Source organism: Mus pahari, chromosome 3 (assembly GCF_900095145.1).
Source record: "Mus pahari chromosome 3, PAHARI_EIJ_v1.1, whole genome shotgun sequence".
Classification (NCBI taxonomy): domain Eukaryota; kingdom Metazoa; phylum Chordata; class Mammalia; order Rodentia; family Muridae; genus Mus; species Mus pahari.
This window is the reverse complement of record NC_034592.1, coordinates 155,248,772-155,261,174: the sequence shown is the minus strand read 5'-3', so window position 1 is coordinate 155,261,174 and position 12,403 is coordinate 155,248,772.

Sequence of the window (12,403 nt, the reverse complement as noted above, 5' to 3'; positions counted from 1 at the left end):
CACGCCTTTAATCCCAGCACTTGGGAGGCAGAGGCAGGCAGATTTCTGAGTTCGAGGCCAGCCTGGTCTACAAAGTGAGTTCCAGGACAGTCAGGGCTACACAGAGAAACCCTGACTTCCTCCCTCCCTTCCTCCCTCCCTCTCTCCCTCCCTCCCTCCCTTCCTCTTTTCTTTTGATGCAGGATCTAATATGTAGCCCTAGCCTGGAAGCCCTGGTTTTCTCTCCTTCACCTGTAGAATCTGAGATGGCAGCAGCACGCTGACTATCAGGCTGCTGGCTGCAGGGAGCGAGCAATGACACACCCCAGGGCAATGCCATGTCTAAATTCCTCCATGACCCAAGCGGCCCAGTCATCTCACAGACCCCAGATTCAGAGAAGAAGGCCCTAGAGGGGTCTGGGCGGCTCCAGAGGACTGGGCCCACCTTGGCTCGCCATCCCTCCATTGTCTTCTCTTCCACCTTGATGCATTACAGTCCCTGGTCCCAGAAGTCCTTGGTCTCTGGTGGCGCAGGAGGGCTGGCACAGCATCTGAGGCCCTTCCCCCTTACTGCCTACACCTCTGACTCAGAAGGCACGCCCCAACCCAGCCCTCGGGTCACCCCCAGAAAGGCGCACTGACCCCTCTGAGATTCCTTCTGAAAGCTTGGGCAGCTCCTTCCAGGTCATTGCAGTGGAGTGTGACCTGTGAACCAGGCAGCTGGGATTCCACAGTTCATCCCCACCCCTCCTCAGAGCACAGTGCTGGCTGCTTTCCCACAGGCGGATTCTGCTGATATTACTTCTAGAATGTGAAGGTCATATAAATACTGAGACATAAATAAATAAATGTTGAAACATGAATGAAAGATGTAAAGTCCTTCCTCAAACACACGAGCAGTTCAGGAATGTTCCTTTATCCTTCCCTCGTCTTTCCTAATGGTGTGTGTGTGTGTGTGTGTGTGTGTGTGTGTCTGTGTGTGTCTGTGTGTGCACTCGCATGTACACACATGTTCCTGTGAGGCCAGAATCATTCTTAGGTGCTATTCCTCCAATGCCAAACACAGAGACTCTCACTGGGGACCTGAGGCTCACCAATTATGCCAGGCTGGTTGGCCAGTGAACTCCAGAGACCCTCTTCTCTCTGCCTCCCCAGTGCTGCATTACAGGCGTGCACCCTCACGGGGGTCTTCTCCTGTGCCAGCTGCAGAGGCTCCCGGTGAGGCCCTCTCAGTAGGCGCTTAGGATGCTGTCAGGGCTACTCAGTCGAATGCCAAATGCTTACAGCACTGAAATTCTTAGTGGTGACACTGAGAAGTGGAATCTGTTTGGAAGGGCAAATGATACACTATCAACCGAGTCCTAGCCCTGTCTAAGTACTTCCCTAGTGACTGATGAATCTGAGCCTGTGTCTGTCTGTGAGCCACTTACCGGCGAGGAACCCGAGGCACAGAGAGGAAGTAGAGTCGGCACAGTGAGGTCTCACCCCTTGTTAGAGGCTGCTGTGCCAGCGCAGACTTCTGGGAACACTGCTTAGCGTCTCTGTGTGACGCTGGATGTTGAACTCATGGCCTCGCGCACGGTCAGGCAAGCGCTGTAAGCAACACTCTAGTCCGATTTCCGAATGTGTTCCCAGCAGCAGAGCTGTCTCCCTGGTTCAGTGATGGCGGGCGGAAGCTCAGTTACCCAGAGTTCCCAAAATGCTTTATGGCAGCAACTGCTAGCCATTAGGTAGGGCTTATCATCACTGCACCAGACGCAGGAGTTAGCATCTTAAGACTATGCGGATAGTCCGAGTAACTGGGAGAATGTAGCTCCAGTTCAATTTCCAAACAGAATGTCTTCTGTGTGCAGGTAATTTTAAGAAGCTCCTGGCTGGGGCTGGAGAGATGGCTCAGCGGTTAAGGGCACCGACTGCTCTTCCAAAGGGGGAGCTGACACCCTTATCCATGCAGGCAACACAACAATGCGCATTAAAAAATGAACGAAGTAAACATTTGTTAAGAAGTTCTTGGCCAGCCAGGGGTTTCCTGAGCCACACAGGCCTCCCCTCCCCACAGACACTCGTGGGTGTAGCCAGGGATTTGTTGTCACTGCGGTGATAGTGTAGATGCTCAGGAGGTCTGTGAGGGCAGCTGGGTGGCAGGATCCTGTGGAAGGCAAAGTTCTTCCCTCCTGCCTTTCGGAGGGAGGCACAGGGCAAGTGTCTCACAGATGTAGAAGCCATTGGGTCTCTGAGAAGAGGAGTCTCTTGGGTACTCCCGGGGTACTCCCAACTACTCCCTGCACTTGGGGGGGGGTGTCTGTGCTTGCCTGCCTGTGTGGCCTAAGTCTTCGCCTTCAGGAAGCACACCAGTCTCTCACCTCCTCTCTGTAAATCATTTTATCTGGCTAACAGGATAAGCTCAGCGGTACCCCATCTCACAGCTGCCCACCAGAACCTGCAAGTCTTGTTGGGGCCCTAGGCAGGAAGAGGGCTGTCCCCTTCCCCAGGATTTACCAGGAAGGAGACAGACACATTACTCATAGGCTTCTGGAGGTGACCAGATGATACTGTGTGGACAAAGCTCCCCTCAGAAAGCTGCTTGGGAAGTGTAAGACCCCAAACCAAGAAGGACAAAGAGTCCCGTTGGGGGCAGGAGACTGGGGCTGTGCCTGGGCACGACTCCGAGGACAGATGGGAACTGCTTGTTTTGGGTCTGAAAAGCCTGGCTCCTCCAGTCTGAGAGCCACTGCCGAAGTTGGGGAGCCCATGCTCGTAGTGGTTTTTGCTTCCTCTGACCACATATGGAGCCTGAACTGGCCTGGTGAAGAGATTGAAGAAGCTGTCACTGCTGTCTGGGGTCCGGGGATTGGGCCAGCAGAGACAGTTGTCCCTCCCATGTCTTCTTTATCAGGATCCCATGTAGGGCTATGTGGAGACAGAACCACCTGGATGTAGGAAGTCATAGATACTATCAAAGCCTTTCCATACACACACACACACACACACACACACACACACACACACAAATACACACATACACACACACGCGTATATATGTATGTACTAGATATTTATCTATATATATCTATAATAAACTCTCATTTTTTAAAGAAAATATTTATTTATTTATTTATTTAAATGTATGTGAGTATACTGTTGCTCTCTTCAGGCACACTAGAAGAGGGCATTGGATCCCATTAAAGATGGTTGTGAGCCACTATGTGGTTGCTAGGAATTGAACTCATGACCTCTGGAAGAGCAGCCAGTGCTTTTAGCTGCTGAGCCATCTCTCCAGCCCCAAACTCTCATCTTTTTAATGTGAGAAAACGATTTGGTTTCGATTTTGAGACGAGGTCTCACTATGTAGCTCAGGTTAGCCCTAACCTGGAGGAGTTCCTCATCTCAGACTCCCAAGTACTGGGATTGCAATCCTGTACCTACATAGCCAGCTTAAAGCACTTCCCGGACGCTCCCCAGCACAGAGTGGCAGACTCCGAGGCTTTGAGCTTTGCAGCCCTTGAAAGTAAAGTTCAGAGTGCTTGATCTTCTTGTCTCTGCTTCTCCAGCAGCTGGCATGCGTGTGGAGTGTTTGTGCATGAGGCCAGAGGTTGACATCCGGCGTCTTTGACAGTCTCCTCCGTCTTATTTTATTTATTTTTACTTCTTTTTTTTGAGACAGGTTCTCTCTCTCACTGAACCCGGAGTAGGGGAACCCCGCTGGCCTCACTGGTCTCTCTCTGTTCAGCAGACCCCAGGGATCTGCTTGCGTCCACCCCTTCAGCCCTGAGACTGTAGGTGCGAGCTACTGCGCTGCCCTTTCTGTTCTTCTTCCTTTTCTTCATAGCTGCTGGGAATCAAACTCAGGTCCCACGCTGGCTTAGTAAGACGCCCGAATGAGGCGTCTCCGTAGAGCCCTTCAATTTTGCTTTCCTGTTTTAAAACACAGATGACATTTGAACACTCACCCCTCCCCTTTAATTCCCATGGCTGTACCCCCCTTCGCCTCCCCTCCACCCCGGCTTGCAAGGGCTTGTACTGCCCTTGTAGCAGCGCACCTCCCATCCCTCCACCCCGGGGCTTGCAATGGCAGCCTCCAAGGCTTGTACCGCCATCAGCAGGGATTTCCCAGTCAGGAGGACAAAGTTTAAAAAGAGTTAAGAGACTCGGTGAAGTTTCCATGGCCAAGGCAGTGATGTGTGTCCAACGTGAACCCTAATCTGTCTGAATCTTGGCCTTCGGTGTTTACACATGTGTCTTGCCAGTTGGGAGAGGCAGGAAGCCCACAGAAGGTTCTCAGGGAATCGAGACCAAAATTCCCCTGCCCTTTATCTTGCTGATCACCGGAGCAACAACCCAGGGCAGAGGTTTTGTCTGGCTTCTTAACTGCCTGCTCCTAGCACGTAGGTCCTTCCCTGCAGAGTGGACGCGGGGGCGGGGCGCCCTGGAGGCAGCCCCTCTGAGCTCCGCGCTGCAGTGAAGCTGTGTGACCCAGGGTGAGTTACTTTACCCATCTGTGCGGCAGATCTCCTAGTATCACCTCTTTCTAGGGCAGGTGCTCAACACTCCTAACGCTGTGACCCTTAGGTAACTCCTATGAAAGGGTCATTGGACCCCCAAAGGGGTGAAGACCCACAGGTTGAGAACCTCTGATCTAGGGGGGTTCTCACCAATGAAAACCCCCTACAACCCCTAACCCCTCCCCTGTACCTCCTTTTATGTGAAGAAAAAAAATTCATATTTATCCTTCCTGTGGTGGGCGTGGCTGTGAGGAAAAGGGGGAAAAGGAGAGGGGAGGGAGTAGAGAGGAGAAAAGAAAGATGAAAGGAATTAAAAAGGAGGTGCTAAGGACACTTGTTCTTGCAGAGATTTGGAGTTCGATTCCCAGCACCCACATGGACACCCAGAACTGTCAGTTACTGCAGTTCCAGGGGATCTGATGCCCTCTTCTGGCCTCTGTGGGCACTGCAAGCATGTGGTACACACACATACATGCAAACACTCGTGCACATAAACATAAAAATAAATAAATAAACTTTTTTTTTAAAAAAAAGGAAGGAGGGAAATAATAAATAAAGAGAAAAATGAAGTCTGCATACAACCCTCAAACCTTCAAAGCTCTGACCTCTAAGAACCGTGTGACTCTAGCCGGTGGGATGGTGCACGCCTTTGAACCCAGCACTTGGGAGGCAGAGGCAGATGGATCTCTGAGTTTGAGGACAGCCTGGTCTACAGAGTGAGTTCCAGGACTGTCTGAATTGCACAGAGACCCTGCCTTGAGAAAACAGAACAAAACAAACAAACAAACAAACAAAAAGGGGAGAGAGGAAGGAAGAGAACTGTGCCACTCAGTGTTGACCACAAGGAGAAAGAAGGGTGACTCTGAGCAAAAGCCCTTCCCAGGGAGAGGGAAAGTATGAAAAATATGAGAAGCATTTGGTGGAAGCTTCATTTGCCCCAGAGTCACTCTGAGCGGCTTAACCGGGCATGCCAGGCATGGCCATGGGGGGCAGGAAGGACAATTAATTCAGGTTTCCAGGAGACTGTACCCCACATGGCCACTGGAAAGGAATCTCATTCTTGTTTAATTAAAAGTGAAAGGAAGAAAGGAGAAGGAAGATAAAGGAAGGGAGGGAGGAAGCAGGGAGGGAGTAGCTGGGAGGGAGGAAGAAACTGGAAGAAAGGGAGAAGCTGGGAGGGAGGGAGAAGGGAAGGAGGGATGGAGGAAAGAATGTGGCCTACTGAGAACCAGCCTCGGGATGTATGGGGACATATCACTCCTGAAAGATGAGTGAGTGACACTTGTGCCCCACACCTGCGTAGATTGAGCCCTACACAGCCATGCCTGTGGTCAGAGGACTGACCGCCAGCCGTGCGGGTGGTTCTCCACAGACTGCTCAGGATGAGCTGCTTGTGAGCACATCCCACACATGGCCGCTGAGATCCAGTGCCTGGCTGAGCTGGCCTACACTGGGGACACCACTGAATCCTGGAGATGCTTAAGACATAAAGGGACATCTCTGGGACCAGGAAGCTCTGTGACAGAGCCAAGCTTTCCCCTCGGGATGTTTGACTGGGAGCACCCAGGATTTCGTTATGGGGGCGCTTCATTGCCTGGGCCCTCGAGTGCTTGTGAACAAATCGGTCCTCAGTTATTAAGCTGTATTTGCATTTCCCTGTCAGTTCCCTCTCTTCTGGATTCTGCTTGAGTCCAGTGAGTGCAGAAGTCTTCAGATGAAAAGCAAGGGTTCTGAACGGTACCTCCTGGGGTGGCTTGGGAATGTTGTGCTGCCCTCTGCCCCTGTAGAATCACTACCGACTCACTCACTACAATTGGGATGAAGTATCATGTTATTAACTTTCTGGTTGTTGACAAGCTGAGAGGTTCTTTTAATTTGCATTTCTCATACTGTAAAAGGAGTAAGATTAAACACATTTTTTTTTTGTATATTTATAGAAAAAAAAAGAAAAGAATCGCTACTGAGCTTCTGGAAGCCCCTGCCCCCTCCTGGAAGACATCTCGTGTCACGGAGCAGTGCACACATAGATGCTAGTGCGTGTGCCATGTGCCTGTGAGAGAACTCCTGACACTTTAAAGGCACTAATTAGGGGAAGGGTGGGTCAGTCCCGCCTGCCTGACACCCTCCCCCACTTCCCATCTTAGACAGCAAACAAAAGAGCCAGCTTCCCCTGTGGCCAGACCACCTAGGCGGAGAAAAGGCCCAGCCCTCCCCAGCTCCTTGGCTCTGCCCAACTGGGCACTTCAGGGTGGTTCAATGGCAGCCTTGTTGAGACTTCCACAGGGCTTGCCTGGAAGGAACCATTAAAAAGCAGTTTAGTCAGAACAAAAGCTCGTCTGTTCTTATTGTCTCCCTGGCTGTAGTCTGGTCTCTGCAGCTGAAAGTGGACCTGATGGGCCCCAGGTTTGGAAGCAGTCAGCTGTGGGTTCCCCATCTCTGGCTTCAGTGTCTCATCCTGAGTAGAAAATTTATATCCTAAACTGGACCAGGCAGAGGCCTTGGTAGGGAGCTAATGCGAATGACCTCAGAATCCCCCAGAGCTCCCTGGAAAGTGGGGTGCTTGCTTGTTGCTCTCATGCTGTCTCCCCGGTATCCTCTGAGGCACATGGGTGTGTATGCAGCCCCTGGGACTCCAGGGTGGCTTGTTCAGGAGCCAGGTAGGACACATGGCCTGGAGAACTCTACTCTGCCTGTCTCCCAAGTCCCCATCCTGGAAGTACCCAGCAAGCACCCCAAAGTGGGGCTGTACTGCCCCGTGTTATGGTTTTTGTTTGTTTGTGTGTGTGTGTGTGTGTGTGTGTGTGTGTGTGTGTGTGAGTGTTTTGCTTACAACACCAGAAGAAGGTGCCGATTCCCTGGAACTGGAGTTAAGGATGTTTGTAATTGCTGGGACTAGAACCCAGGTTCTCTGCTAGAGCATTAAGTGATCTTAATCACTGAACTATCGCTCCAGTTCCTAGTTTTTTGTTTTTGGATTTTTTTTTTTTTTTAAGACTTATTTTATATTTATGAGTGTTCCATCTGCGTGTACACCCAAGTGCCAGAAGAGGGCATCAGACCCCCATTACAGATGGTTGTGAGCCACCATATGTTTGCTGGGAATTGAACTCAGGACCTCTGGAAGAGCAGACAGTGCTCTTAACCACTGAGCCATCTCTCCAGCCCCAACCCTTGGTTTTTAATTTTATTTATCTTTTCAGTATTAGCAATGATGAGGTTTGGGAATGACATGGGTCTGGGCTCACATTGATGATCCTAGGATTCCTTGTTTGTATTTCTAGAGTGTTTGCCCCCAAAGATATATGTCATTGTCACAGTATAGGTAGGACCTCTTACAGCTCAGAGTTCCTTCCATGTGAGCTGGTGGCTTGGCCAAAACCACTCTGAGCTGTCTGTGATGGACAGAGAACCCACAAAGGCCGAGGAGAACTTTAGTACACACCCCTGAAAACTGGCCAGAAAGCCCAGGAGGCACAGCTCTCCCTGTCACTTGTTAAGTGTGCTTTCAGCCTCCAGAGAAATAGTGACACATAAAGGAGGGTCATGTGACTCCCAGTAGCAAGACTTCACAGGGCAGGGTTTAGGGTTAGGGTAAGGTTAGACCTTACAGCATGTAATACCTGAAGGAGGGGCATGTGACTGCCAGCAGCGAGACCCCACAGGGTAATCTGTTCCCAGCCCTCTTTCTAGTTTGTATTTTGAGGCAGTCTTATTAACTTGCCTAGGCTAGACAAGAACTTAGTAGCCCAGGCTATCCCTAGTCTTGTGGTTGTCCTGCCTCAGCTTACTGTGTAGCATGCACTAATGAGCCTGGCTTCTTCCCCTGGAAGATTCAGAAGCTCTGTCCTTCGGGCATGCTGCCTTGGAGACTATGGTGGAGACCCATCCTAGCTATGATATAACATTCCCATTCGTGATCATCAGTCTCCATGATTTATCTTGGAGTGAACCTGCATATTCTAAAGAGAATGGGGCAAAGCAGGATGGTCTGATAAAGCCACTTGGGTCACATGGCAAGTCATTTTTGCTGGCTCACAGACATACTCCAAGGAGCAGGGACTTGGCATGGGTGAGCACTTTCTGTCTAAGGGTCAGGCTGTACATGTGTTTAGATTCTGTGGATCATGGGGTTCTCTACCACATCTCCTCTACTGCTGACATAGAAAACCAGGTAGCTATAGATAATATGTAAGCAGGGGCCATTGCTATATTTCAGTAACATCTCTTAATGAAACTATAACAGGCATCTTATTTGGCTCTCAGACTACAGCTTGTGGGGCCCAGGTCTAGTGACATATGCTCACTCTACCTTCTGAGGATGTAGGAGGAGGATGTGCTGGTCTAAACCTGGAATATGTGGATACAGCAGCTGGTTTCTCATTCTCCCCTCTTTCCTTTCTACTAGACTTCCTTGCAGCTATGCTGCAGCTAGTTTCTCATTCTTTCCTCTTTCCTTTCTACTAGACTCCCTTGCAGCTATGCTGCAGCTGGTTTCTCATTCTCCCTTCTTTCCTATTAGATTCCTTAGCAGCTATGCTGTGCTAGCTGTGGAAATTCAAAGATGAGATATGACATCCTAAAAATTCAGTACAGACTCAGCTAGCAGATGCTTCCTGCCCTTCCTTCTTCCATTAATTCTCTGGAATTAACAAAAAGGAAATATGCTCCCTGTAACTGGAGTAGCTATACTGCAGACCACAGGCCAAGACTTCTACAGGCTGAGCTTGAGAAAAGGAGGCACTTGTAATTACTGTTTGAGAACCTGCATTGATGAGTATTGGGCTTCTTTCCTACAGATTTTCTGTATCCTGAGGAAAACAAAAACAAATCAAAGCTTAAACTTATGTTATTTTTTTGGTCAGTTACCACGGGGAGGTCTATACTGAAGCCAAATGCAATCTTGATTCAAATGCTGAGCCCAGTGATGGACTAACAGTCAACCAAGGACCATCGTTCAAAATTGCTGATGTCAGTAGACATCTTTTACTCATTCTGCTGATAAGGTGCCCTGTTTTGGCACAGAACACCTGTGTGTGTGTGTGTGTGTCCCTAGAGAACAGAAAAGCTTTGATGTTCTAGAGACAGGCTTAGGTTTACGTCTCAGCTTCCCTCCTTTGCTACAGACTTTTGGGTATGTTCCTTATGTTCCTAAAGAGCTCCATGTTCCTAACCTGTTTGAGTTCCTGCCTGGGCTTCCTTTAGTGATGAACAGTGAAGTGTAGGCTGAATAAACTCTTCCATTCTCAAGTTGCTTTTGGACATGGTGTTTTATCACAGCAGTAGAGACCCTAACTAAAATGCTGTGGTTGTTTTTTTTGTTTGTTTGTTTTGTCTTTTTCTGCATTCTTTTCTGTGTGTCACAACTGTGGTCGTTTCTCTCCCTCTGTGCAGATGTCAGCTGCTACAGGCTTGTGGGGCGTAGGGTAGAACTTTCTGTGCTAATAAAGTGGGAGTATCAAGACAGCCACTGAGCTACCCATGAAGACACCCCCCCCCACACACATACACAGATGTCCCCCCACAGACACACACATACACAGATGGCCTTGTGACCTGCTCTGACAAAGGGAAGGCCAAGGGAGGTCCCTAGCAAGAATTCATTCCAACCAAAAGAGAGAGGAGGGCACTAGTCCCTCTCCTTGCCCTCAATGTCCAGAGCGATGACTTCCTTTTATGACCTTAAGGTCACAAGTATGAACAGGGACGCTCTGAGGAGGCTACACTGGGGAGGTTCCTTTAACAGATTCCTGGTGGTTACCAGGGAACTCCTGGGCCATCCTGCTACCACAGCCTCTCTCCCCATGGCTCTCTGAGGGCACAGGGTGGGGGTGGGGGTGTCTGGTGGCACAGACACAGCTGCCTGGGCCCCTTTATAGCCAAACACCTCACCCCATTGCACCTTTGGGCAGCAACTCCTAAACCTGCTGAATGTGACACTTTTTGTTGTTGCTTTGAGCCAGGCTTTCACTATCCAGCCTGGGGCCATCTTGGAACCTGATGTGAAGGTAGCCTGTGGGCCATCCTTCTGCCCAGGCTTCCCAAAGTGCTGAGCTTACAGACTTGAGCCACCATGCCTGGCTTTGGTGAGCGTGACTCGATGCTGTCCTGCCCACTTCTAGGCCTTCCTTCTCCTGTGTCCCCTAAACGATGCTGCCCCCACCCACACCACTGCTCACGGTTGCAAACTGTAGCACTTATCTTCATCCCTGTGCACCCGATTCACCTGAGAATTGCTGAGGTCCACCCTCGGGAACACAGAGCCCAGTTGTATTGTATACAGCATATACCATCATGGCTGCCTCTGACACCCGGTCTAAGGTAGTGCCATCTCCACTCTGAAGCTTCTGTGGCTTCTGCTGCTCCAGGCTTTCCTCAGTCCCCTTCCCATAGTCTCCCTGGGTTCTTAGGTAACCCTGAGCTCCTGCTCTGTCTTCTCTCCTGGGTATAGAGTCAGCACTCACATGTACAACTGTGTAACAAAATCATCATGGGACCCAGTGGCTTAGGGCTCAGAGCTGGGTTCTGGGGTGGGCTTCAGTGCAGCTCCATGGGTCCTCTGTAGGGTGGTCAGGGCACAGCCAGGGACGAATTCTTACTGAGGCTTTGACTAAGGAAGATGGTTGTGTCCCTTGCTGACTGTGGGCCAGCGGCTACCCTGAGCTCCTGGTCGTTTGGGTCATCAGCATAGCCACACAAGGTGGTTAACCTCATCAGAGCAGAAGAAGGTCACAGCACAATGTAGTCACGGAAATGCCACCAGCCGTTGGCTAGGGGTGAGTCACAGGTCCCACCCGTACAGGAATTGCCAGGAAGTGGGACTAGCCAGGTCCTGTGTTATAGTTCCAGGGCCCTTTGCCTGCAACTACTCTATGGTATGTCCTTGAAGCCAGGGTCTTTTTTCTTTTCTTTTTCCTTTTTTTTTTTTTTTAAAGATTTAGTTATTATTATATGTAAGTTCACTGTAACTGACTTCAGACACACCTGAAGAGGGCATCGTATCTCATTACAGATGCTTGTGAGCCACCATGTGGTTGCAGGGATTTGAACTCAGGACCTTCAGAAGAGCAGTCAGGGCTCTTAACCACCGAGCCATCTCTCCAGCCCCATGGAGTCAGGTTCTTAATTATACATCTTGGTGACCCATTCATAGGAGCCACCTGGTTGGTGTGCAAACACACACATGTGTCCTGCCCCTAGACCGTTGAACGTCGTTTCCTTGAGCTAGACCATGTCATTTCCTTGAGTTAGACCACACTTCTGCCCAATAGTGGGATTTCCCACGCAAATTTCAGAGTCTCTGCTGTGATGTCACTCCTCAAGCAGCTTTTCCTGGTTGCTACTGTTGAAATGGCCCTGTCCCTGTGAACCTCTGCTCGCTGTCACTGGATAATAGTTCTCCAAGTCACAAAATGTGTTCCCTGTCATACCCTCCCAGGCTCTTGGGAAGGGCCTGTCACACAGTGGGTCTCAATAAATGCCTGTCCTGTGAGGATGGAGCAGACTCTAGGAAAAGAAATCCAAGCACATGGAGAGAGCTGGAGGGATGGCTCAGTGGATGCTGATCTTTCCCAGGACCAGAGTCTGGTTCCCAGCACACTTTGTGTCAGGCAGCAGACCAACTTCCTGTAACTCCAGATCCAGGAAATCTGGTGCCCTCTTCTGGTCTCTGTGGGTACCTGCATTCATGTGTCCATACCCATACATAGGTGCATACATAATTAGAAATGAAGTTAAGGGGGACAGAAGGGAAAACTAGTTCAAGACCCAAGGGAGGTACAAAGTCCACATAGCTGAACCATTGGAGAATGTCACCGTCTCCTTCAGTGTCTTAGTGTTGTGCTGTGTGGGATGGCTACAGACCCGATCCTTAGTGTTGTGCTGTGTGGGATGGCTACAGACCCGATCCTTAGTGTTGTGCTGTG